The sequence below is a fragment of the Hermetia illucens genome, chromosome 2, assembly GCF_905115235.1.
Source record: "Hermetia illucens chromosome 2, iHerIll2.2.curated.20191125, whole genome shotgun sequence".
Classification (NCBI taxonomy): Eukaryota; Metazoa; Arthropoda; class Insecta; order Diptera; family Stratiomyidae; genus Hermetia; species Hermetia illucens.
The window spans coordinates 19,234,726-19,259,308 of NC_051850.1; the positions used below are offsets into that span (position 1 = coordinate 19,234,726).

At 43.4% G+C, this 24,583-nt stretch overlaps 1 protein-coding gene across 9 annotated transcripts in view; it reads right to left on the reverse strand.

Moving 5' to 3' along the window:
• The window catches only part of LOC119647762, a 724,584-nt gene that overhangs the window by 200,961 nt on the left and 499,040 nt on the right, over positions 1–24,583 (reverse strand). The gene's annotated exons all lie outside the window — the stretch shown is intronic.

Here is a 24,583-nt window from a genome sequence, read left to right on the forward strand (position 1 = left end):
ACCTCTGTATCGCTACGTGAGTTCCTAGGAGCACTCCTCCTTCGGAAATTGAAATAAAGCAATGTCAAAATCCGGAGGGCCCAATTCAGTTCTGAACTCCCAGGGATCCAAGGAATACCAAGTTGAACTGCACCCTACCTGTCTGCACGTTATTTGCCACCTTCACCTTCCTACAGCAGACTGAACCTAGATATGAAGCGAGAAGCGTGATTTGCACCCCCCTTAAACGCTTTGTATTGTTCCATTCCTGATAAGTCCGCCTATTAAAGTTCACTCAGCCGTACTTGTTCATTTTTCAATGGCGTAGTTATGAATACATTTCCGATTCCACAGAATGGCTCTGATCCTGGGAGTTCTTTCCAAATAGAAAACTGAAGACCGAGAAGGATGAAGGCGAGTCTCCCACGCCTAAAAACGGGACAAAGTGTACCGACTGGTCCTCCAGGTTGCAGTTTAAATAAGGCTGACAACCCTACACGGAAAATCGCTGTTGCAAAGCCATAGAAGGAGTCTTGGACAGGATGGACTTTACAACGACGAACCCGACAACGAAAACGGAATAACGTTTGGCGCATATAAGGCTGATGTAACAGCATTGCAAGAGATGCATTGGACAGGGACCGGTTTCCTGGAGGACAGCCGCTACACTATATATTATAATGGCCATCCATTAAACCATCGGGGAATCGGAGAAGGATACCTTCTACGAGGCAGTAGAACTAACCCTCGAAGCCTATTCCAGGGATGATATCAAAATCAACAGTTAAGTAGGGACGGAGCTCGTATTCGGGCGATACGTTAGCTTCCATAGCTTACATCAAAATTCAAATGCTAACAAACTAGCAGTGTCACACGAAATATTGGTTGGAAGTACCACAAATAAATATGGGCCTCTCCAGACGGGAACACTTTCAACCAAACTGACCAAGTGTTGATTGAATGATGCCACCCGTCAGCCTTTAAGAATGTCAAAACGTAAAGGAGGAGAGGGGAGGCAATATAGACACGGATCACTACCTCGTTGGCAAGGTGCTCCGGGTACGAATTACAACACCACCTAGAATTCCCTTTGACAATCAGGTGAGAGTTAATACTGAAGCCAGCACAGCCCTCTGTCAATCCTATAAGAGAGAAATGGATACCGCAAAAAAAACGCAGTCAACAGAGATCCTGGAGATGAAGCATCAACAAATGATCTTCACAACACCTGAAGGGCGTTATCATTGATACAACCACAAACATACTTGGCCCCAGCCGCAAGATAAGTCGGAACGGCTAGTTCGACGATGAATGTAAGCTAGGAATGGAGTGGAAGGATACTGCATACTGAATAATGTTGCAGCCTCGTGGCTAACAAAGCTGCAGGACTGTCCCTACATTTTTTTGGTGTAAGAGCCATAGGTTCGATTTAAGAAAATCTGTGGCATTGGATCAGTAAAGGTGGAGAGGATCTTTTACGATTAAAAATCCATAAGACCTGGAGCTTGTGTCTTGATGTGACGGCGGTTAGAGGCAACCATGCTGAAACAGTTCTGTCCCTAAGATCTAGTTACGGTCAACGTAAAATATCAGATTAATAGCGAGAGGAGAAGCATGATAGCTGCCCCAGGTTATTTATGATATGATTCTTTGTGTCTTCCGCCGACGCAAGAACTAAGGAATCAAGGAGCGTTTGCAGAATCAAGTGGTCTCGAACTCTTAATAGGTTGCGATGCGAACGTTTGTTGGGGCAGTAGGAAATGCGATCTAACAGGAGAGAATCTGTTTGATTTCTTCATTTCAGTTGGTCTCATGAGAGCAAACGTAAGGTGCGCCCCTACGTTCATAGGACCGAGAAGAAGTGAAGTAGTTGACCTAACAATCTGTATTTCAAAAATGTTAGAGTTGATTACACACTGGCGGATGCTAGATGAGGTCTCACTGTCTGATCACCGATACCTAGAATTCAATCTGACTATTGCGGGCGAAGGACCTGTAATACGGAATGCTAGGGAAACGGATTGGACAAAGTTCAATAAACTTGCTGGTTATAAAGTGCACCTCCCTATGCGACTAAGGACTAGAAGATGATTTGAAAATTCTAAATTGCACACTTTTAGAGTGCTGCGAAGAGGCTTGTCCTATTTCCCGAAGCCAAGCGGTGGAACCGGGAACTACGGAAACTCAGGAAATCATCTATCAACGATTTCTGAACCGAAAAAACAATAAGAACGAAGACTGATCAAATTCTAGGAACTCACAGCGTGAATATAAGAGGTTCGCTAAGTGTTCGAAACGTCACTCTTTTAGACCGTACTGTGAGGAACTGGAAGACGAAAGAGAGACTTCAAGGCTGTGCAGAGTCCTTAAAAGAGATGAGTCGGCCAAGTTAGAAAACCCGATAGTACTTTCACGAGTTCCAGTCTGGTATCAGTATAGACCCTCTTGGAACTACACGGGAGAACTGGTGAGAGAAGTGGAAGGGGGAAGGTTGACGGTTCTAGCAACCCTTGCAACACACAAGTATTGCAAGGTGAACTGAACACTGCGAAAGCGGTTGTTTGTTACCAATGAAAATGTGAGAGTTGCTATACTGTTTTTGAATACTTTAAAGCACCTGGCATGGATGGCATCCATCCAAAAATGCTAAGTCAAGATATGGAGCCCTTAGAGCAATTGCTAAGAAATGCTTTTCAAGTATGTCTTGCTTTGCGCTATGTGTCTACCTCTTGGCAGAAGGTTAAGGTAATCTTCATACAGAAGGAGAGAGATAACTAATCCAATCCAAAGAACTTCAGACAGATCAGCTTGAATTCATTCTTGCTGGAAGGTTTGGAGAGATTGGCTGAGCGTCATATTCGTGGGAAGGCACTTAGGTTGCACCCACTTAATGGAAACCAACATGCTTACCAGCGTGGAGAGTCCTGAGAGTTTGCTCTTCAATCTTTGGTTTCAAGGATAAAGGATGCAACTCTGAAGAGTGTGTGCACCATAGAGGTGTTCGTGGACATTGAGGGAGCGTTTGCCAGAGCGCATGGTGTTGATAATATTTTAATTAAGCCGATCTATGTTATGCTAACGCAGAGATTGTTCTCTGCTGAAGTGGGTGTTGATCGCCACCTAATATTCGAAGCAACAAAAGTTGACCCTGAAGGAGGCGTGCTCGAGAAAAATTCTGGAAATTAGTTCTGGCTTTAGGGTATGTGATGCAGTACATTGATATGAGGCCACGTGGTTGCAAGCGCATGACTGCGTGCAATGCCAAGCACAGCTATTAATGGCTTGCCAAATGGGATGGGGATGGTGAAACTATCTAAGGGCCATTGGCACACCGGCACACCAGTACATGAATCACCACGGTCAAGGAAAAAATGTCATTCGCACTTAGAGATATTAGAATCCTTGAACTGTAACTTAAGAAATCAGAGAAATATCTCGAACGAAAGAAAGAGATCATTATTGAATTAATGGAAACAGTACGCATAAGCAATTTTGGAATGATTTTTAGCTTGGGTACAAATGATTAAACCAAGCAACTATGCACCTGACCTAACAAAACACTAGGAACGGATTATTCGAAATTTCGGTAAATGCGTTTGGCGTAAATCTATGTATATCATTGCGAGTTGACGGCGGATTAACTCTTGCAAATCAATTTCGCGATCAAGCGACACATATTAGATTACTCCCAAATATCGGACATACAAGCACTTTCAGAGAAGTAAATGAAATTTCGACTGACACGTTAACGAGGAGAGCCTTTTATTATGGTAGTAAGCGTAGCCGTTGCGAATAAGATTAACGGTTGAGTCGTGGGAATGGCTATGGGGTAATGGAGCGACACTATCGGCTTCGGCGGAACCACTCCACTATGGATTCAAAAAGCATGATAGATAAGTTGGTAGCGACCGGTTAGTGGTTACAAATGCTGTCGCCCCTAGATCCCACTCGTTTAACTACACTTCTTGAAATCAAAGACCTATTGCCGGGAATGACCCAGTACCCAGTGAAACTTGTCTCGGGGTAGTCTTTCAGAAAGCTCTAAAAGGAATTTCGGCACACGAATCACGTTGAGTTCGGAGAGAACATCGTCACAGCAGATGTTATTATTCTGTTAAGGGAAAGTCGCACCGCGTCCTTGAAGAACTATTGTGCCCCACAGTAGATGTTACTGGGACCTTTTACTAGCAATGTGGTGGTAAATAGCTGGTATATTCCTTCCCGGAAGAGACCATTTCTATAGCCTTGCAGTCATTCTAACCTTGGTTGCAATGGGAAAACATTGGGAGGACCGGTGAAGTACGTACTGAAATGGCACAAATGGATGGGAAACGGGGGCTGTCATGATTGCGAATTCTAGAAAAGGATACATAGTGAAAGTGAAACTCTCTGGATATTTCGCCCAGTTTGAATCCTGGATAAGATTATGACCGCCAAACAAATTTTAAGTGGCACTAACAATATGTTTGTCGTAAAGCGACTGACATATGCAATCAATTCTTGACAGTTTCAACATTGTTTTGAATAAGGTGGCTCCCTGTTCTGTCGTCCGAGAACCAAGAGTAGAAAATGGAGGCTAAAGGAAAACCACATTTCCATGAAATAAAGTTAGGAGATGAGAGGAGAATTAGAATACTGCCGCCTGGTTGTGGATGAAATCCGGTTCAATAGGTTGCGGTGGGCAGATCACTTAATTCGTATGGATGACGACGTTCCAGCCCGAAAAGTCTGTAAGGATAATATACATGGTAGAAAAAGAAAGCTTAAATCCGGGATGCCTGGAATTCCCCACTAAGGTAGGCCTAGATCGGAGAGCGGCTGTTGGCCCATTGATGATGAAGAAGAGATAAATGTCAAATTAGAAGGGCATTACGACCACATCAAAGTGGAAAAACTTTAAAAAGACGTAAAAGGTGTGACTGTAAAAAATATTGAGTTTCTGATACTGCTAATACCTAGAGCTTGGTTATGTTGTGGCAGCAACCACTATGATTGTGCTGGATTTTATATGCTGTTTGAAAAGGGTAGGAACATAGGCAATGGAGACCTAAAGCTCTCCGAAAGTAAGCTTCGCTAAGTTTTTAATAGGTCAGAATCACTGTCAATAATGCAGGCATCATTAGGACGACCGCATTACGTGAGTTGCAGGTAATGTCAGAAAAGGGACAGACAATTAACAACACTTAAAAGGACTACACATTTAAGGAGGATTAAAAGAAGGATTCAAAAGGAGTTAAGGAGGATTAAAAATTTCAAAGTAAGTAGGGTAGTCCATTAAGGGAACAATATCCAAGGTTTTGAGGGAGCTGACGAATATTGATAAGGGCTAGAAAAAATTGGAACCAGAAGATAAATGAGATATTCTAAAAGTACAATTAATTCCACTCACCAGTGGTAATTAAAATGGTGCCTATAGTCGAAGGTTGTAATTAGATATTGAAGTAGGTTTATATATGAAAGAGCTTGTTCATTGAGACAATAAGAGAACGAACTGATCCTACACGTACACGTGTTTTGTAACTGTATGGGATGAATCGTAAAAATAAAAATATTTTTTATTATAATTTCCAATTTCAATCCGACTGATTCGGCTTCCAAAAAAGATTTCATAATAAAATCGCCAATCAATTAAACTTGAGTGCCATTATCTACCCATTGGATCTTGACATATCTATAATGTTCTCGAAAAAAACTAAACGAAAAGATGTAATGCAGCACTACTCGTATACTCGTAAAACAAAACGAATTTTTCTGAAGAAGGAAAGTTATCGAAGCCCACGCAAAGCTATCTATTTCGATGCGACCTACCTGACCAAATTGAAACACAAGACGTAAATAATAAATAGACTTTGTAAACAGTGCAATCTTTACATTTTTAGTAAATGATAAAAAGATAAAAAAAATCGATTTTTGATGGCAAGTTAAACATTATTTTTGATTCGATAGCATCTTTGTTTACAGAAATGTCGCGTATTAAAGTTATTCTTGTTGTTCCAAGGAGAATGGTTGCTGCGCACTAGTTTAAATTGCGATTAAAAGTGGTGAATGGTTTGATATTGTGGGAAGTGGAGTAGATGTAAATGTGTCATTACAAAGTATTTATAATGCAACCTGGTGCTCCATTTGCTTATGTATCTAGATACCGATAACTGCACAACAGGCACTTTTCCAGAAGTCGAAACACGCGAAGTGGTACCAGCAGTTGTGAAGCGTGACTTAGTCGCTCACAAGACGGTTTCATAAGCCACACGCTTCCTAGAGACCCAAATATGTCAACAGGATCAATTTACACAAATAATAAAGTTTTAACTCATTTGCATGTTAGTAACTTGTACGATGTGGAAGTGGTATTTCCTCATTTGAACCACTAAATTAATAATTACAGAAATTTATATTTTGAAACAATGTGGAATGTAAAAACGCCGTTTAAGCAGAAATCCAGGTTGGCGGCTTCAGAACTACCAAATCAGAAATTCCCTCTAATCAAATTAATCGTTTCTATGTGTAGTTGAAACTAGATCCACAGGCATTTATGTAAATGAACATACGTGCATACACATTAGCATAAACTATCCCACAAGTATTCAACCACTTGTTATAATCGGACCAACAAATGTGGAATTCATTGAAATTAATTTATGCTCATTCCAATGAAACGATATCATTTATTGAAACTTGTCCGATTAAAACATAAATTAATGTGGCTGGGAATTGTTGGGGAGTTTATGCGTTTCTTTTTCCTTAATTTGGCCTGGAAGGTCCAATCATTGAATGCTTGAACTCGCTGTTTATGGCGGTTGTTTCTAGGACGAGCTGCATCAGCAAAGTTATAGATAATTAGAAGAAGTATTCTCGGTAAACCAAGTGAATTGCCAATGGCAAATATATAATAGTTTCAGGTAATACCTGTTGTGAACATGTTTCAAGTTGATATAGAATAAATTAGAATGTTGAGTCATTTGGCGAAATGCATCAAGTTTTAATTGAATTTTAGTTTCACATCACCTTATATGTTTATATTGGAAATCTACCCAATGACGTAGATAAATATTTAAAATTGAAATTGGGGCAGTATGATATTATCTGAGAGATTTTAATGAAAAATTATATAAAATAGATTCCAGAATAACCTTGACATCACTTAAGGCAACTTTTCCTGGGAACTCCCCCCCCCCCCCCCGCCTCTCAGTCGGGGGCCCGTTGATCTTGATCGAATACGTCCCTTTTTTGGCCTTTTTAGTCCAGGTAAAGTTAGAGAGGCGAACCTTTTTGCCATTTTCCATCCACTTCCATATTCAGACCAATCCTAGCTATCTAGCGCTAACTATATGACTACGCCATTGGTAACGTCTCTGACCTTTTTTCCCACGATTGTAGCAATCCCATGTCGATTGCGGAGGTCTTCACTTCGGATGTAAAGGAAGAGGGTTAGGCCACCGATCCAATAGAACATCTTACTCTCAAGAAGTAGCCAGGCGGGGTTCATTGCCTTTGCAGTCGGCCAACACTCAGGCTACACTACGGTGGATTTTGGATTTCAGGCATTGCGTCGATCACAAAGAATGTCATTTATGGAAGGTCACTTTATGCAAATTGCACAAATGTTCCCAGCGATAGCAATAGCAAGATTTAAATCATTCAGTTGTGGGTAGAACGCTGCCACTGTGAGTAATGACCTCATTACACTGTTCATTTATTTATTTATTTATTTATTTATTAATTTAATGGGGACAATACACAGAAAACAAATTTGTTATTACATATTGTCCTATGAGGGAGGAGCAAGTAAATGGCATATTTTGCGCTTAAAGTTAGAGAGGGACATAGAGTCAAAGGAACCAAGCTGTAGGGCATTGTAGGACCGGCAAAACCTCGGGATCGGAGAGTGAAAGTAAATCTCGAGCTCGGCGAAGGGTACATCAAAAATGTCCGCATTACGTGTGTTATAAAACGAGGCGATACGGAAAGTAATATCCGAGTTGGCGGAGCAGTCCAACAGACCATTGCAGAGTTTGAAAAGAGTACACATATCAAGGAAGATACGAAGTTGCTGTAGAGAGGGGAGATTGAGGGTACGGAGTCGTGACAGATAATGAACCCGTGGAAGGTTCTTTTTATAAAAGAGGGTCCGGGTGAATTTACGCTGTACAGCTTCAAGAGCGCGGCCGTCACGGATGCGGTAGGGGGACCAGACTACACAGCAATATTCAAGGATGTTTTTGACAAGGGAATTGAAGAGTGTTAAGGAGGGCTGAATTGAGGTAAAGTCGGACGAAGAACGTACGATAAAACCAGACATTTTGGAAGCTCTATTGATGATGTCAACGAAGTGGGAATCGAAACGAAGTTTATCGTTGAATATTACACCCAGGTCTTTGAAGGAGGTCAGTAGTGAAAGGGGTTGACCACTGAGAGAATAGGAAAAGGATGATGGGGAGGGTTTAAGGAAATAGGCTTGTTCACGCAACCAACGGCTAAATTATCAAGGTTGGATTGTAAGAGAGCACAGTCCAATGGAGACGAAACGGAGGCAAACAATTTAAGGTGGCCTGCGTAAAGCAAATACGGAAAGGTGAGGATGGAGGCGAGGTTATTAATAAAAAACAGGAATAGTAGGTGGGCCAAGTGTAGAGCCTTGGGGAACACCAGAGAAAGGAGAGAAGGAACCAGATGAGTGACCATGAAAAGAAACTTTGCAGGAACGGTATAAGAGATAGGAGCAAAAGCAGGAGATGACTGAGAGAGCGAAGTCTAGCGATGAAAGTTTAGAGAGGAGAATGTTATGGTCAACGGTGTCAAAGGCTTTGGAGAAATCAGTATAAACAGCATGTACCTCCTGTCGTGAATTCAGGCGTTTAGCATCAAAGTTGGTAAAGACCAGAAGATTTGAAGCCGTTGATCTATGTTTCACGAAACCATGCTGCTCTTTGACAATGAGGTGACCGAAGTGCGCGGTCAACCAGTCGTTGACGTATCTTTCTAGGATTTTGGAGCAAGAGGAGAGAAAAGAAATGGGACGGTAGTTCACAGCAAGGGAAGGGCCTCCGCTCTTGAGGATAGGAATGAGAAGGGCCTCTTTCCAGACACGGGGAAAGTAGCATTCATCTAGACTTTTGTTGTAGATTATACACAGGGGGAGGGAAATGTGTTTTCTACAGTTAAGGAGGAAGAGATTAGGAAGCCCATCGGGGCCAGGTCCGACATTGGGGTCAAGGTTACCAATGAGGAACTCAACCAAGGAAGGCGCAAGGAGAGGAATGGCTAGTGATTCAGAGGAGTCTGTGGTTATGAAAGGTGTAGAGGGTGAAGGGCTCGAGAGAGAAAACACTGAAGAGAAGTAGGTGCAGAGAAGTTCGCAGGATTGTTGTGGAGAATTGGCAGTGGAGTCAGCGAAGCTGATAGAAGAAAGGACAGATTGTGTTGGATTACGAGAGTTGTGAGCGTGAGACCAAAAGGGTTTTAAGTTACCGCGGGCAAGAGCGGCTTCGACGCTCAATAGGTACCTTTTACGCGCTTTTCTGACAATTGACTTCACAGTAGATCGTATAGCCTTAAAGTGAGCAAGGTCGGCGTCATTTTTAGAAGCCCGAAAGTTCTCCCGCAGTGTATGTTTCAAGCGAATGGTAATATGAAGTTCCGTTGTGAACCAAGTTGGGTACGAACGTAGGCAGGGAGGGGAAGAAGGGACATAACAGAAGAGGAGATCAGAGAGGATATTGTAGAAGGTGTTAAGAGCTTGATCACACGATGAATTGCTTAATATATGTACCCAGTTGAAAGACGCTAAAGCTGAGTTCAGACCGGCAAAATTGGCTTTGCGGAAGTTGAACTTAGTGAGTTTACGCTTGATTTTGGGTTTTGAACGAGGGAGCTCCGCTTCAAATTCAACCGCGGGATGGTGAGCGTCGGTTTTTACATACGGGGATGTACCAGGAAATAAAGAGAGGTGGCGCTCGGGGAGGTTGGAAAGGAAGAGATCGAGAGTGCGGCCCAAGGAGTTTTTGGTGGTATTGAAATTCAGGGCAGAGCAAGTATAGATAAAGGAAGAAAGTGGGAGGGAAGAATGGGAGAGGTTGTTGGAAGGAATTAGAAGGCTAGGATGATTAGGCCAGTTGAGCATGGGGAGGTTGAAATCTCCACAAAGAAAGAAACGGAGGGAAGGGAATCTGACGGTAAGGAGTTCAGACAAACTATCAAACAACTCTTCATACAGGTGAGAAGGCTAGCACAGCGGACATATACACAAGAAACAATGAACGGGAGGAAGTTGGGCGGGGAGACACGAAGAGCAACACAATCAAAAGGCAAGCCAAAGGAGGAGAAGACAAGTTCGGCGGGGAGTGAATCTTTTATAGCAATTAGGACCCCACCGCCGGGGGACTTACGAGAAGCATCCCGGTCCCTGTCGCAGCGGAAAGTGGAGTACCCATCGAGAATTCAGTCTTAGACCATATTTAATGAAGCGACTGCACCATTTTTGAACAAAATGTTCGAGATCAGCTTTGCTATGAGACGCTAAGAAAACATTATCTACATAAGGCGCTGGACATTGGAAGTCCCGTGTAGCAGTGTCTTCAACAAAAATAAAGGGGAGTGGTGAGAGGGCAATTCCTTGATGAACGCCGACAGACACAAGAAGCAGTTTCAATATATCTGCCACACTTCGAACTTTACTCTTCGGGTCGCGCTAGAACAACTTAGCCTAGTGGACGAGTTCCTCTGACACTGGTTGTTCGCATAATAGATGAGTTTGCGAGGCACAGACTCAATCACCTCCTCTAGCTCCAGAAATGAACTGTGCAGAAAGCGTCAGTAGTCCCTTTATAGTGAATTTGGCGTGGTACATGATGTGTTAAAAATTTTTCATGAAATTGAAAACCATTGGAATCAAATGGTAATTTCTTTTTCCGTACTACAAACGATCGTGCTTCCTAGATGGTATTCTACTTGCTTATCTGTCCGCCGTGGTTTATCGGTCGGTAAACAAAGTACGGTGTGCCTTCCTGCAGATTTGCCATTTGACTGCCGTTTACTTGGCGAGAAACTTATGAAGAAAACTTTTCATCTTAATTAATTTCGTCATTAGCAAAAGCACCTTTAAAAGTAACTTGTTCTTTTGATTGATCCGTCATTCAAAATACACATCAGTCCATGCCTGCATCTGGGAAGCAATTTCTTAATCGGCTGGGCTAGGCTAGACCTGGCGAGAGAGGAAGGTAAGTTCAAGACGGAAGGTGATTTCCTTAGCGCTCATTTTTTTCTCGGACACAGATTTTCTTTTCCTGACAGTCGCATTATGCCACCTACTATTTATTCCAAACCATTAGCATCCATTTTTCGGCTATGTATCTATGAGCAGTGGTCAAAGGGGTCCCAGGGCGAAACGTGGATTGGACCTGGGAAACGCCTGCTCAACCAACACCAACGGCTTTGCTACAAAACCCAAGCTCCACCTCCACGTGTGATCGCTGGGAGCTCTTTCTTAACGAAAAGCTGCAGGCGGAGAAGGATGTAGCGAGTCTCCCGCGTCTAAAAACGGGATAAACTGTACCATCTGGTCCTCCAGGTTGGGAATTGGGAAGGGTTGATAACCCTACATGGAAAACCGAAGTTACGAAGCTACAACAGGAGCCTCGGACTGGATGGAAAAGACAACGATGAACCCGGCAACGACAAAGGAATAACGATTTGCGCATTTTCTCATGGAACATACGCTCCCTGTACAGAGATGAAGCTGGTGAGCAGCTAGCCGATACACTGTTCCAATATAGAGCTCATATAACAGCGTTACAGGAGATGCCTTAGGCAGAGACCGGTTTCCTAGAGAAGAGTCGCAACGCCATATATTATAGTGGCCATCCAGTAAACCATGTGCTCGGAGAAGGTTTCTTAGTCAGCCAAAAAATGAAACCTGCTGTTCTCCGCTTTGAAAACATAAGCGAACGGCTATGCACTCTGCGCTTGCTAGGCAAATTTAGAAATAAAAGCCTCATTAACGTTCACGCCCCTACAGAGGAGACTGCAGAGTCGGAGAAGGATAGCTTCTACGAGGCAGTAGAACGAACCCTCGGAGCCTGCCCCAGATATCATATCAAAAACATACTTGGGGATTTTAACACCCAAGTAGGAACGGAGCCAGCATTCAGGCGTTACGTTGGCTCTCATCGGTTACATCAAAATACAAATGATAATGGACTGCGGATTACTCAATTAGCAGTGTCACACGAAATGGGTGCTGGAAGTACCTGGTTTGCACGGAAAGTGGTCCACAAACAAACGTGGGCCTCTTCAGATGGGACCAATTTCAACCAAATTGACCACGCGCCGCCATCTCTCAGCCTTGATGAATGTCAGAACATATAGGGGGGCCAATATAGACTCGGATCACTATCTCGTTGGCATGGATCTGCGAGCTCGGATAACAACACCACCCAGAATCCCTTCTGACAATCAGGTGAGAGTTAACACTTAAGCCATCCACAGCACAGCCCTCTATCATATATATAAGAGGGAAATGGATGCCGCAATAACCGCAGTCAACAGGGATCCTGGAGATGAAGCATCAACAAATGATCTTCATAATCACCTGATGAACGTTATCATAAATACGGCCACGAACATACTTGGCCCAGCCGCAAAAAGAGTCGGAACCGCTGGTTTGACGATGAATATAAGCAAGCAATGGAAAGGAAGAATGCTGCATACTGAGTAATGCTGCATTCTCAAGGATGCGGGCACGCGCGTACCCTTATCCCGATCTCCGCGATCGGAGAAGCAACTTCACAGAGGAAAAAAAGGAGCCTGGGAAAACCAACAGGTCGGTGAACTCGAAAAGTACAGGGAGCAACCACACCAGGCGCGCAAGTTTTACCAACAAGTCAGCAGGGTGTTCATCCTGCCAAGACAAAGAGGGAAATCTGATTTCTGGCAGTATTGGCATATTGGAGCGATGGGTTGAGTACTCTGATGAACTACTGGGCAAGCAGAACATCCGCTAGTTGGAGGTCCCGCCAATTGAAGACCGACAAATACTGCCACTACCAAGTTTACAAGAAACAGTCGATGCAATTCATTGGGTTAAAAACAATAACTCGCCAGGAACCGATGGAATTACAGCCGAATTGGTTAAATATGGAGCGACCAATTACACCAAGTGGTTCATCAACTTGTGCTCAAGGTGTGGGACAGCGAATCAATGCTGACGACTGGCAAAGAGGCATTATCTGTCTCATACATAAAAAGGGAGATATCACACAGTGCAGCACTTATAAAGGTATTACGTTGTTGAGTACCATCTATAAGATATTCTTCTCTATCTTGCTAGGCCATACCAAAGAGGCTTCACTCCAGGCAAATCAGCAACAGATCAGATTTTCTTTGTGCGGCAGGCGATGGAAAAACTGTTAGAATATGAACATCAGTTGCAGAATCTTTTCATTGAACTTAAGGCCGCCTATGATAGCATAGCCAGTTTAAAACTGTCCACGGCCATGAGAGAATTCAGTATCCCGACGAAATTGATAAGACTGACTAGACTGATCTTGACCAATATGCGAGCCCAGATAAAAGCAGCAGGATCACTCTCAACACCATTCGACATCAACAACGGTCTACGACAAGGGGTGCCGTATCATGCATCGTATTTAACCTGGCCCTGGAGAAAGTGATCCGTGATGCTGAGGTTAATGCAAGAGGTACGATCCTCTTTAAGTCCATTGAACTGCTGGCCTATGTTGACGATATCGACATCATGGGAAGAAAGACCCGAGACGTACGAACTACCTTTATACAGATCGAACAAGCGGCCCGAGATCTTGGGCTGCACATCAATGAAGGCAAGACAAAATATATCGTGGCAACGTCAGCACCAAAAACCAACCAACCAAAAACATCAAATCGCACTGGTCAAACGAGAAAAATAAAGATAGGAGACTACAATTTGGAGACCGTTGACAATTTCTCCTACCTAGGGTTGAAAACGACAACCGATAACAGCTACGACGATGAAATCCGCGCATAGTAGTTGGCAGCCAACAGAGCCTATTTCAGCTTATAAAAACTGTTCCGCTCGAAACATCTCACGATTGGGTCAAAGCCCTTACTGTACAAGACCAGAGAGTCCTCTTCAGAGACTCGGTTCTCTGCAAGAAAAATTGTGAACTCTTGGTCGCGTTCAAAAAAAGAAGTCTCCGAAGAATTTTTGGCCCCGTACAGGAGGATGGACGATTCCGTAACCTACATAACGACGAAATCTATGAGCGATACCATGATAGTCAGGTTGTGGATAAAATCCGGCTCAATAGGTTACGGTGGGCGGGTCACTTAATCCGTATGGATGAGGATGATCCAGCCAGTAAAATCTAAGGGCAATATCTATGGTAGAAAAAGAAAACGAGGGAGACCCTACCTGAAATGGAACGATGGGGTAGGTCAGGACGCCAAACAGCTTTTATGGATATCGAATTGGTGGACCTCGGCGCAAAACCGGGATGTCTGGAGTTCTTTGATAAGGATACTGGTTATTGCACCGTTGATGATGATGATTATTGCAAAATTTTACGGATCTAGGATCACCCTAACTTTGCAGTAAATTTTCAAAATATAATAATATACCATGATTCACTTTATTTGTTATTGTAACGGGGAATATTTTGAGGCTTTGCACGGACATATGGATTTTTTCAGATTTTTCGGTTTGTTAGTTACTGGGTTTGTAAAATAATTGACCCTTCTCGTACCTGTGAACTCCTCTCCTTGCCTACCAATGTCAAAACTAGCATCTGCTTCGAAAAGCAGACAGAAAAAAATGTACACCCCCCTTTTGCACCAACCTTTCCAATTAATACTCATCATAAAACAGTGCTATTCATGCAAGTGGATTCACTGTTCCCATCTTTTGACCAAATTTCATATCAATAGGGATAACCAGTTCTGAGGAAATGGGTGTGACAAGCAGATTGACAGACAGACAAGCGGACGGACAGATGAATATACTGTTTGGACGGACAGATCGACAGTAAACCGCTTTTAATAATGTTATTAAACATGAAATAGCATGTTATACACTTTAAATTAAAATATAGAAATAAATTATCTCCTTCAAGTGAACTCAATTCATGGATATATCATATTTACCAACTGTCTTCGAGCAACAATGCCTACCTCACCTAGGTCGACAAATATTGACTTCATTGAAATTGGCTCAAAGCTGAATTCCCCAATCTACTGACCCCAATATTCCTATGATGAATATAAAAAAAAGTCTATTTAGAACGAGTAAATTAGAACATTTTAATCGACTGATTAGTGACGATACGTCTATCATAATGATAATTCAAGATGAAACATACACGTCGAAATGTATGCAATAAACTGCACGTAACACTTATATTGTATCTATATACATATGCAAATATTTCTTTTTGCGTATATAAATGAGGTGCTAATAGGTTGCAGAAAAAGGTGTAGCTGATTTTCGCCCACTGGAAAAAATATTTTAATTATCGGTATCTAACGATACAAGTTGTTTGTTAGCTCGTGCTCCAATAATTTGTTTAAGTTTGTAGATTATCGGAACCATAGTAGAGTAGGTCAGTTTTCCTCATCTGCCTGTCAGTCATAAGCAGCAGTGGCGGATACTGTTTGGTGGAATATCCCCAAAATTTCGTAGCGATGTTTATGAGAGCTATCTGACGTCGTACATGCATGCAAACATGCATCTTATATCTCATGAAGTGAATATATACTCGGGTAAAGCACTATTGCAAAAGGAGGTTGGAAAGGTGTTTATTATTCCACAATTTGTCATACAGGCATCAAACCATGGACATTACATCATTTGAATCATACAAAACATTCCTATCAGTAATAGTTGATATATATTTTGTAATTACGGTAGTTCTTAGATTTGATTGAAAAAGAATTTACGCTAAGAATATCCTTCACGAGCTGCATTGATATTAGAAGCAATTAGTTCCTGAAATACGGTTTTTGCTAAACAGAATTCTTATTCAGATAGAAGTAAAAAAAAAATCTGTTGATTTTCCTGACAAGGTGAAAGAGCGAATGGTGGCGAATTTTATGGTCACATGCTATTGCTGAAAATCGGTGGAAGTTATCCTCTAATTTACTCCGGAACATAGCCTATAACTATAACTGAGGCAAAGTTAAGATCTTTTCTTTCAACGGGATTTTTGTATCCTTCATATGTTGATTGATCTATTAGTAATCCCTTTTATCATTACTTAGAAACCCAGGTTATCTTTCACTCTTTTTCGCAAATCCCCAAAATCTTAAATTATACTTCACTCTGGGAAAGTCCAATGCTTATAACAAACACCGAGACACCCTAAGACAAGGGTAGAGGAAGAAAAACTATTCATGAAGTGCAGGGTTTTCAAACGGACACATAAAATGCACATAACTACAAGACTCGAAGCACTGATGAAGGGAACAAGTGGCTCCCGAAATATCAGTATTTGCAAGGTTAGTAAATATTATTATACTAGCGAAAGGAAGTGACAAGTCTTAATTATTTCAAATAATTTTATTGGGGGGGGGGGGATCCCCAATTGGTGCCATTGAGGAGGTAGTTGCAGCGATGAAACTAGTTGAGGCACACACTCACCACTGTGGGGAAGTAATGAACCCTGTGACCCTAAACGTAAGAAACGCCTTCAATTCTGCGAGGTGGTGCCACATGCTTGAGGCACTAGACAATCGTTTCTATACTCCAGGCTACCTACTGCAGATATTGAGGAACTATTTAAAGGACGCGCCCTACCCTATGAGACCCGGAAAGACATCGCAGAATGAACGTAGCATCGGGGCAGTTCAGGGATCTATCCTTGATCCAGACCTTCGGAACATCTTTTACGATAGTCTTTTACTACTCGAGATACCTGATGAATCGCATATGGTCGGATATGCGGATGATGTTGCGGCACGGATTACTACACGTACAGTAGAGCAAGCTCAGTGAACACTGGGAGTAGTGAACCGGCGAGTAAGCAGCTAAATGGCTAAATATAGAATCTCCCCAGCTCTAGAGAAAACCTAATTTGTTGTTCTCAGCAAGGAGAAGGTTCTCACAAGTTCAAGGGTTAGGTTTGGTCAAACTATGGTCTTGTCAAAGCGGCGGTACCCCGCCACCACGCAAACGTGAGCGTCTTCAAGCAGATTGACAACACCGCAGACAAGATTGCAGCTAAAAAGTTTGCGATCTGCCAACTGATGTCCAATGCAAAGGTACCTTATTCAGAAGGCGTTGTTCCGAAGTATGACTTGACTCCCTCAGCACGGAGATGCACCGCAAGTGCCTAGAACAAGTACAAAGACGAGGGATTCTGCGAGTTGTGTCCGCCTATCGTACCGTTCTGGAGCCATCAGTAATGATGATAGGAGGAGTTATTCCGATTGCTCTCCATGCTGCCAAGGGGAGGTTTATATACCTCAGACAAGCGGGACAAATAAGCAAAATGTCGCCTGTGAAGACAGTAATCGTGGGAAACAGAATCAAAGGGTAGATGGACCGCGCATCTCCTAAAACACTTGTGGCTGCAATTCAATCAAACCACCAGCTCAACGAGCATGGGGGAAATCACGGTCACCCAACTACATTTATTGCAAGGATATGATGGATGATGCTTGCCACACCCCTTGCAGTGTTATCATCTTTCGGTGGAAGGTTGTTTTGCGTCCTCGGACACGTGGAGAAAAGTGGCACGTTATACTCAAGGAATTCTTAAGGCGAAAAAGAGGAAGATGGATAAGAGAGACGGTAGGATAGCTAAGGCTCCCTGAATCCACGGGGTTTTCCTCCTATGCTGAATAAGCCTGGCCTGAAGTAGTGTGTCAAACAGTTCCGGGTTAGAGTCCCAGGCAATCCAAGACTTTTTTTATCGGTGGTCTATCTAAGACAGGAGTCCCGCATTTCGTGCGTAAATGCAGTGCACTTCCCTACCAAAAAAAAGAAAAGCACCAAGTATAAGCAAGTCAGGTGCCGAAAGCTCGACGCATCAGAATGAATATTATTCCATATTGTCGGCTTATGTTATCGCGGTATTAAATGGTTCTAGTATGACTTTGAGGGGGATTACTAGTTTGCATGTAGGAGGATATTTTCTGTGAACTTGTAGATTCATAGTTTCAATCTCACCATCAAATTTCGTGTAACAACAACTATTTCTGAGAAAACTAAGCATTTTAGCTGTTTAGGCTAAACCTGACTTGCTTATTAGTTTATGTAAGGCCTGAAGGTATCTTTCTCGCTCGTGGAAAAGACAGAAATTAGTTTTACTATCAAAGCCCAATAAGAGACCCCATAATGCCTGATTTGTGTTATAGATAGGTATTAGAGAGGGTCATCTATTATAGACTTTTCGTAACGTAGAATATAAGGATAAACTATTGGAGTTACGGTTTGGCATTCGCCAAGTTCATTCTGCGATCGTTACTATAGGAATGGTATTGAAGGCATCCTAAAATGAATGCTGTACCGTAGTGGCTTTGGTCATTAAAAATACAGCCGTTTTGCCAGCTCGAAATGGATAAAACAAGGTCTCAAAGCGGAACAAAAGATGGAAAAGATGGAAAGAGTTAGATTATCAACCGGAAGAAAGCCTGTTGTTCAAAACTTGAAGGTGATGATTGATGCTAAGATTACGCTGAGCCTACATGCTGATTCCTTGCCCTGAAGAGTTGAGGAGAAGCTTAATGCCTCCTGGCACAATTCCTGGTTCGCATAAGGCATAGTGAGTAATTCTCCATTCTGAGGGCTTAAAGCGTGGTATTTTCAACTATCTGCGACTGTCCTGATCCAGAAAGAGCTTGGAAATACGTCTGAAAGTAAGCCCAAGTTTATAGCTTCGACTATTTATGGAGTAATTTGCAAGTATTCTACGAATGTTTGGGCAAATTGGCCTGTATGCTCTCCCGGTTTGAATCCCACAGAAAATGTGTGATGCAGGTTAAAGGAGTGTATCTTGATAGAGCCTACATCCAAAACTAAGCAGCAGTTGAGTGAACGAATATAAGATGGAATGAAATTCCCACCAAAGATCTGAAATATTTGGGCGAAAATTTGCAGATCCCGAATACATAAAAAGCTTCCATCCATATACTGTGTAATGAAGTGTTGTGGGTTAGCGTTGATTGAGATAGCGCCTTCACGCCGAAGAGGACGTGATTGATGGGCAGAGATGTTGGGGGGCCATCAAAAACTAGACCCCAGGATGCCATGATAGTGTAGACACGATCCGCTGAGAAGGTATTGAGGGGTCGTGTATGACATCCGTGAGGCGAGTCGTCATCGTCATCCTCGCCATACATATAGTCAAGTCCGGATCAGTCGTCATATCCGTCAAAGTTTCCGGGTAGGGACCTGTTGTCATGTCTGTAAAAATTTACGTTTCATCTATCGTCATGCCTGTAAAAATTGTCTACATTCCGTCTAGCGTCAAATCTGTCTCCTATATACGCGACACGAGGTGAACCAGGCCGATGGTATAGTGCCTGATTCTCTAAGTGCGTATTTGTGTTCGAGGTTCGAAGCGCAGACGAACGCCCTCGAACCAGTCCTTCATTTCGTGAAGCGACATAGTCGTCTGTCACCCTAGCATCCTGCGTGGAAGGAACAACCCAATCTACAGGATCTCTCCTCGTGGCCTGATATCACTGCCAATCAGCGTGTTGCGTTAGCAGGTCAGGTTCAGCAGAGCTCCATTGGCCTAAAGGTGACGTCGAAGGAAGGCGAGAAAGGTCGTGAGACCCGTGATCTCGTCGATGGGACATATTTCTAATGACAAAGAAAAATAATGGACCAATTCTCCATTCGAGAAAAGCCAAACAAAATGCTCAAGGCAGAAAGAAAACGAAATGAATATCAATGCACACAGAAATAATAAAACCGTAAAATGTACGAAAATGCCAAAAGAAAAATCCAAGTTTAAATAAGCAAAAAGATAAAGTGACAATAATGTCAATCGTATAATATAAAAAGAAAGTAAAAAAAGAGTGAAATAAACTAAATTTTCAATAACCACAATAAACAGAAAAATAACATACAAAAATATGTACCCTGAGGACTCCTTCACCCTTAATTGCTCAACTCCTTTAATTAATTCGGCAAAACTCTCGGATGGCCAAAATGCCATCCCAACCCTAGAGGGGGATTTCGGCCTGCTGTATACTTATGTACACACCCTATTCAGAGGCACAGGAGTAGATTGGTACTGCAACTACCACCAGTCGGTCGGACGAAACGAGTGAACCTCTTTTCGTGAGGCTCTTCGCCAACAGTTCAAGGATTTTCTAGATGACTGGGATATCCTTGAACTGATGCAAGGGCATACACAAGGTCCATCCTAAAATGTCGATAATTACTATAAAGCTGTGCGTTCGCTAGCCAATAGGCTAGAAAATTCCTTAACGGAAGAAAAATTGGTGGAGTTGCTACGTCGTGGACTGAGACCTGACATTCAGAGGCAACTTTTCTATTTTCCAGCTAGCACGGTTCGCGAGCTGCGCAAGTTAGTGCAGCAAAGCGAAATTTTAGAGGAACATCTCTCATGTTGGTCAAAGGGTAGTATAGGTCCCAGGGCGAAAAGTGGATTGGTACCCACGATGGAGCATAAAACCTGGGAAATGCCTGCTGAACCAACACCAACAGCTCTACTACCAAACCCTATCTCCACCTCCACGTGGTGACCGCTGGGAGCTCTTTCTTAACGAAAAGCTGCAGACGGAGAAGGATGAAGGCGAGTCTCCCGCGCCTAAAAACGGGACAAATTGTACCAACTGGTCCTCCAGGTTGGGGTTTGGGTAGGGCTGACAACCCTACACGGAAAACAACTTGTTACGAAGCCACAACAGGAGCCTCGGACAGGACGGATTTTAAAACGACGGACCCGGCAACGAACACGGAATAATGATTTGCGCATTTTTTCATGGAACGTGCACTGCCTGTACAGAGATGAAGCTACCAAGCAGCTTGCCGACACCCTGTCGCAATATAGGGCTGATGTAACAGCGTTCATCAGCCACAGAGTTCCTACACCATATCTTATAGCGGCCATCCAGTAAACCATGTGCTCGGAGTAGGTTTCTTAGTCAGCCAAAAAATGAAACCTGCTGTTATCAGCTTTGAAAACATAAGCGAACGACTATGCACTCTGCGCTTGCGAGGCAAGTTTAGAAATATAAGCCTCATAAACGTTCACGCCCCCACAGAGGAGACTGCAGAGTCGGAGAAGGATACCTTCTACGAGGCAGTAGAACGAACCCTCGAAGCCTGTCCCAGATATGATATCCAAATCATACTTGGGGATTTTAACAGCCAAGTAGGGAAGGAGCCCGTATTCAGGCGATACGTTGGCTCCCATAGCTTACACGAAAACAGAAATGATAACGGACTGCGGACTATTCAATTAGAAGAGTCACACGAAATGGTTGTTGGAAGTACCTGGTTTGCGCGGAAAGCGGTCCACAAACATACGTGGGCCTCTCCAGACGGGACCACTTTCAAGCAAATTGACCACGTGTTGATCGAACACCGCCACCTCTCAGCCTTGATGAATGTCAGAACATATAGGGGCGCCAATATAGACTCGGATCACTATCTCGTTGGCATGGTGCTCCGAGCTCGAATAACAATACCACCTAGAATCCCCTCTGACAATCAGGTGAGAGTGAACACTGAAGCCATCCACAACACAACCCTCCGCGACACCTATAAGAGGGAAATGGATGCCGCAATAACCGCAGTCAACAGAGGACCTGGAGATGAAGCATCAACAAATGATCCTCACAATCACCTGAAGAACGTTATCATGGATACGGCCACAAACATACTTGGCCCCAGCCGCAAAAGGAGTCGGAACGGCTGGTTTGACGATGAATGTAAGCTAGCAACGGAACGGAAGAATGCCGGATACCGAGTAATGTTGCATTCTCAAAGAACGCGGGCACGCGCAGAGACTTATCACGAACTCCGTCGAGCGGAGAAGCGACTTCACAGACGGAAAAAGGAAGCCTGGGAGAACCAACAAGTCTGTGAACTAGAAAAGTACAGGGAGCAACCGCACCAGGCGCGGAAGTTTTACCAACAAGTCAGCAGGATGAAACCTTATCCACCTCGATGCTCATTCTGCCGAGACAAAGAGGGAAATCTGATTTCCGACAGAATGGGCATATTAGAGCGATGGGTTGAGTACTTTGATGAGCTACTGAACAACCAGAACATCGGCGAGTTGGAGGTCCCGCCAACTGAAGACGACGGACAAATACTGCCACAACCAAGTTTAGGAGAAACAGTCCGTGCAATTCATCGGCTAAAAAATCATAAGTCGCCAGGAGCCGATGGAATTACAGCCGAATTGGTTAAATATGGAGGCGACCAGTTACATCAAGTGGTTCATCAACTTGTGCTCAAGGTATGGGACAGCGAATCAATGCCTGACGATTGGCAACGAGGCATTATCTGTCTCATACATAAAAAGGGAGATATCACACAGTGCAGCAATTATAGAGGTATCACGCTGCTGAGTACCATCTATAAGATATTCTCCACTATCTTACTAGGCCGGATAGCCCCATACGCCCAGAACATCATTGGCCCATACGAAAGAGGCTTCACTCCAGGCAAATCAGCAACAGATCAGATTTTCTCTCTGCGGCAGGCGATGGAAAAACTGTTGGAATATGGACAACAGTTGCACCATCTGTTCATCGACTTTAAAGCCGCCTATGATAGCATAGCCAGGGTAAAACTGTACACGGCCATGAGAGAATTCGGTATCCCGACGAAATTAATAAGACTGACTAGGCTGACCCTGACCAATGTGCGAGGCCAGATAAAAGCAGCAGGATCACTCTCAAGACCATTCGACATCAACAACGGTCTACGACAAGGGGATGCGCTATCATGCGTCCTCTTTAACCTGGCCCTCGAGAAAGTGATCCGTGATGCCGAGGTAAATGCAAGAGGTACGATCCTCTTCAAGTCCACCCAACTATTGGCCTATGCTGACGATATCGACATCATGGGAAGAACGACCCGAGATGTACAAACTGCCTTCATCCAGATCGAGCAGGCGGCAATGAGGGAGAGATCTTGGGCTGCACAGCAATGAAGGCAAGACAAAATATATGGTGGCAACGTCAGCACCGAAGACGAATCAACCAACAACATCAAACCGCACTGGTCAAACACAAACACGAAGAAGAATAAGGATAGGAGAATACAACTTTGAGACCGTTGACAATTTCTCCTATCTAGGGTCAAAAATCACAACCGATAACAACTACGATGATGAAATCCGCGCACGGTTGTTGTCAGCCAACAGAGCCTATTTCAGCTTACAAAGACTGTTCCGCTCGAAACGTCTCACCATAGGGTCAAAACTCTTACTATACAAGACTATGATCTTGCCAGTCCTCATGTATTCCTCGGAAACTTGGGTTCTTAGCAAGAAAAATTACGAACTCTTGGCCGCGTTCAAGAGAAGAATCCTCCGAAGAATTTTTGGCTCCCTACATGAGGATGGACGATTCCGTAGCCTACACAATGACGAAATCTATGAGCGATACCATGACCGTCTGGTTGTGGATAAAATCCGGCTCAATAGGTTACGGTGGGCGGGTCACTTAATCCGTATGGATGAGGATGATCCCGCCCGGAAAGTCTATAAGGGCAATATCTATGGTAGAAAAAGAAGACGAGGCAGACCCTGCCTAAGATGGAGCGATGGCGTGGGTCAGGACGCTAGACAGCTTTTAGGGATATCGAATTGGTGGACTTCGGCGCAAAACTGGGATGTCTGCAGTTCCTTATTAAGGCAGGCCTAGACCGGATACCGGTTGTTGCGCCGTTGATGATGATGATGATCTCTCATGTAAACTCTCTCACCAATTACATAGCTATTCTGCTGAATCTGATGAGGGTGTTGACATAAGGTGCATCTCAGGAAATCTATGGTGTGAGATCCAAGAAATTGGTGTTGATTAATTTTGCTTGAATTGTCGGCATATTGGAGATTTGTTCGAAGACTGCTGGGAGGATTCCAAAGTATTTTATTTTGCCCGAATACTCGTTAGCCTGTGCGTTTAAAATATCTAGTTCCAGAGCTCAGCCCTAGTTATCAGCGCGTTCCTGCATTAGACGCACGTGACTGCGCAGGCATTGCGACAACATCTTCCAGAGTAACTCCGAAAGTTACCGTGTTGAAGCGGTCCGAAAATTTAGCTATGCCTTACCCAGATTTGATTCCACCACCAATTACTTCTTGAAACCGATGCTTTCGGTTTTGAGGCCGTTGCATGTAAGACTGCAACAATATTAAGCGGCCAGAGAACGGATTTTCAGAGTAGCAGAGATGACGACGAGAAAGCCTAGGCGCCCAACACTTCACTTATGGCAATATTGGCGGCGAATAACGCGCAACCGCCGTCTCCACTACTCTGCCGTTCTCATAAGTCGGCCCAGCAATGATTTTCGCTTGTATGCGAATGCTATAGGCTTGGGTAAACGTTTTTCAGGATCGATCGAAATCGGAGCTGCCGTAAGCTGCTTGGCGTTGGATTTCGCCTGGAAAATGATTAAGGACGA